A 4316-nucleotide genomic window follows, 5' to 3' on the forward strand; every position below is an offset into this window, starting at 1 on the left:
TCCATGATCTCTCAACATGTTATGATCATTTTTGTGACACAGGGCCTTTGCACCTCCATAGCCTTTAAAAACACCCTATTATTGAATTGCAGTCAGCATATCCAGTTTCACCTTTCTGCATAGCTAAAATTTTGATTATAACATAGCAAGTAAATTTGTCTAATCAATGTTATGGTAAGACCTGATGACACGGGAGTCTCATTGTTGCCATGAGTTCCATGCAAGCTTTGTGGATTAACATTGGCCTAATTTGTTATCATAACACACTCTTATCGGTTCAATTCTTGCTCTTTTTAGACCTGCCAGAGAAGAGTAAAAAAAAAAAAGGAAGAAACACGGTTGCATGCTTTTCTCTATTTACTGTTCCCATTTTTTCACTTTCCCAGCGAACACTGCAGAGTCCAAAATATGCGGCCATAAATACCAGCTGAAGTTTAACCCGGTCCTGTGCTGCTTGCAGATCAGAAATCGTTGAAATTAATCAGAACATTTTAGAAAGCTTCTAAAAATTCCTGAAAATGAGAAGCCAGCAAGTTTTTAAGCCTAGACAGGTCTGAAAAATTTTTTTCTCATAATTATTGAATTATTGTGCGGAAAATATTTTCTTTATTACGGGCCACCCATGGACTTTTCTTTTGCATTCTTCATTCTTAAACATTTCCGCTCGAGACTTTGAGGTTTGGGGCCCTGTCGAGAAGTTTGTTTACATTGAAAACCTCTGATTCGAAGGGCATTCAAAAGATGTATTTTTAGTGCCTCTGGTCTCGAGCAATTTAATTGATCCTTTGTTTCCCCGATAATTGACGCATATTTGGCGCGACATCAAAACCGTACGAGTTGATATTCTGCTGTGGAGACCAAATGATAAAGAAGGATCGATAGCCACTAAGAATTGTGCATGATCAAAATGGCTCATACAGAAAATCACCACAACGACTCACCTGAAATGAACTTGAATTTCTCCTTTCTAGGCTCTATGAATTTGTATTTGGTAGTGGCGGGAGCTTTTGGCTTTCCCCTACATATTTTTTCAAAGCTTCCTAAACGATGCGGTCGAACGAGCAGAGGCGTTTTGTCGATGTCACTGGTTTTAGTGGACTTTTCAACCGTTTGTATACCAATGTCAATTTACCTCTTACTGTACAACAACTGCTCAAGAACTCAGCGATCAAGCCACGTTGAAAGACTCGCAGTTTGCGAGATATTTCTCCTGATGTTTGTGTGGTTCAAGTTGGCATCACTGTTTATAATTACAACCCTCATCTTCACCCCCTACTAAGCCATGACCGCGCGAGGAATCTATCGAAATATAGGCGCCTTAGCCTGCTCGAGGCGCGAGAAAAAGCACAGAGAAAATTTGCGAAACTCTTCCCTCGTTGATTGAGCTTTAAACTTATTACCTGGGGACTAAAATACTCTGTTTGATGGGAAATTATGACTTAGTTTGACAAATAATTCCGGTTCGACTTCTTGTTTACTTTGACGCACTTATATTACATAAATTTTTTTGCCCACGCGCTGAGATTTGCTTCACAAAGTTTTGCAACCTTTATTAAATTTTTAGTGCTTAATATTACTTACTTTTAAACAATTAGCCGTGAAAAAGAATTAAAGTACTTTAAAAACTGCAAGGGGATTGAGGACTTCGTAGACAATATGGCGAAAGCGTCAACGCAAATTCTCGGTCTGCGCTGACAACGAGTGGACATTCGATGGTGAAAGCGCGCAAATCAGTCGGTAAATGCTTCATTCTGTTTATCCATAGCAAGGTAATGGTGTCATCATCAAAAGGGAACTTTTTTTGTAAATAGTTTTCCTTGCTGAGCTGAAGGAGAGTTAATGTTCTCACTCCGTATTTGATGATGGACCTTCTTTTTTTCTTTTTTAATCCATGCCTGCTGCAGTGTAGATGTAGATACAACTGTTTGCTGATAGCTTGAGCTGCTAGCCGATGTTGCGACTGTGACCTCCAGTTGAGTCATTATTGAGTCTTACTTGGCAACGCTAGGAATCGATTACGGAAATTGTGCACGTTGTTGTTATACTCATTTGTCAATAACACTCGACATCAATTGACAGAACTCACCGATTAATCTGTTAATATCGGTGTGAATTGACCAAGGGCAGCTGTAATAATAACTTGTGGTCAAATTGGAAAGCAACGGATAGGAGCCAATCAGTGAATATCGATCATACTAGAAGGTATTAACAGTTTCTTTTTCACTTCTGTACATCGGTTTCTGTCAATATCAGTTGATATCAAAATTCATTGATTATCAATTTTCACGATTGGTGAGGTGGGCATGGCATATGGTAAAATATTGACTGGGCTACTGGACCATTTTTTGGACTTTTTTTTTTTTAAACATTTTTTTGGACCAACTTTTGAGCCATTTGTATCGGACCATTTTGTTGGGGGGGGGGGGGGTGGAAGACCATTAGTACTGTCAGTACTCAGAAGTAGGAGGCAGACTTTTGTTACTGAGGAAGGAGTGGAGGACGAACTATTAGTATGCAGGAAGGGGTGGGAGGTGGTTGTCTTAGTAACTGCTACTGATAAATACATAGCCTGTGTGTACTCGCCTGCGTTTGATTTAGTTGTTCCCTGACTTTACATCGATGAATCATTCGTTATGCTCCAGGAACAAATTGGCAGTAGGAACACGAAGGGATTTGCGGTAGTTTGGGAAACTCACGGATGATTCAGTGAATAAGAAACTCATTGCTGAGGTGTAGAGGTGACAAATCGGTTCGCAAGTAGGAGTTGCTGCGATGCTTGAACATGGCCTTCCTGCAACCGTAACTAGAACACTTTTCCCTTGAGCTTTTGATTCCGTCGTTTGTTGGTTCTTTTTTCTTTTTTTATTTCATACGTAAAATTCGCTTTAAAAATAGAAGAGGTCATTTGTGATTGAAAATTACTTTAGCTAACTTTTTTGGGTTTATTATATAAATGTATGCTATATTTTCAGGGTCGACAAAGCTAACAGTTAGTTAGAGGCAATAAACAAATGGCAATAGGAATGACGTGAATTCGTTCACGTGGAGAGGCAGCTGAGTGGAGTCCATTCGGGACAGGGAGTGGCTGAAGGGTTGGGCAAAGGGTATGGGTCCTGAACGACAAGGAAAGCCAGAGGACTTGGACGAGCTTGCAACTAGGTAAGGAACAACATGAAACCAACGTAAGTGCCCCACTCGGTCTAGTTTTGTAAATCCATGGTGAGCCAACGGCATTGTAAAATGAACAAAGTAGTCAGTTTCTGATGGGGTTGCTAGCTTGTGTCACAATTTGCTCAGATGAGGAGCAAACACCAAAAGCTTGTTAAAATTTGATAGCGCTGTTGACGCACTTTATGAGCTTGAAGGCGATGGTCGACGAAGTGTTGGAATAAGGGCTGTGCTGAGGAGCGTAGCGTAATTTAGTCATTAACTCTCCTTTGAATGACTGTGTTCTTGTGGCCAAACCTCGATGTTGTACAATAGTCGAAATGTGTATTTTGTTTCCTAAATTGATGGAGAAGCTTCTCTAGGTTATACTACTCTGAATTCTTTGCGGTAAGGGTCATAGTAGGCCATAAACCAACTGGAAAATTCTCAGGTTTGACTGATAAGATATGTTCGTTTTCTGGTGTAGGCTGGCCATCCAGAAAGACGAAAACGACGCACTGAAAGAAGCACTCAGTTCCACACTGAAGGCCCGAACAAGAAGACTTGAGATTTTACTAAGAGATGATCATCAAACAAAGAGGATCCTCTTACAGGGGTTGCGGAGACAATTTAGACAGAACTTCACCCCCAGCTAATCCATGACATTTGTAATTTGGACTTGATACTACAACCCAGATGATATCATTATGTACATGATCAAGCTTTCAATCGATTATGTCTGTTTTGTTACGTTCTGTTTTTTTGGGCAAAAATAGAGGAAGGGAAATATTTGCGAGAGACACTTGAATACCTCCTAACCTTCCTTGCTTGTTCACAGTTAATTTAAATGTTTACAGTTTCGGTTCTTACCCGAGCGGCTGAAAGCGATAATCACTAAAGGTATCCTTATAAACAATCAGCAAACTGGAAGAGTTTTTAAACGATTTGCTATCACCTTTCACGTACTTTTATGCAGACAGCATCGTAAACGGGCCAATTGAACGCCGTACGCTTCAAATTGTCTTTTTAGGACACAATATCGTTATCCAGGAATGATACCTTTTTAACCACATTTTGCGAGGAAAAGGTTCTCCTGAATTGCGTGACAAGACAAACTAACTTCACTTCCGGGTATCCGCCATGGATCGGTGATGATCACGTGAAACCAG

The 4316-nt window shown here is 40.2% G+C and overlaps 1 long non-coding RNA gene across 1 annotated transcript; it reads left to right on the top strand.

Moving 5' to 3' along the window:
• The first annotated feature begins 852 nt into the window (after positions 1-852).
• Positions 853-3955, top strand: LOC149040489 (uncharacterized). The gene is made up of 3 exons (XR_016179705.1): positions 853-2202; positions 2973-3159; positions 3635-3955. It is a non-coding gene; the product is annotated as an uncharacterized LOC149040489 (long non-coding RNA).
• Positions 3956-4316: the final 361 nt, after the last annotated feature.

Source organism: Pocillopora damicornis, chromosome 9, assembly GCF_964200805.1.
Source record: "Pocillopora damicornis chromosome 9, jaPocDami1.2, whole genome shotgun sequence".
Lineage (NCBI taxonomy): Eukaryota > Metazoa > Cnidaria > Anthozoa > Scleractinia > Pocilloporidae > Pocillopora > Pocillopora damicornis.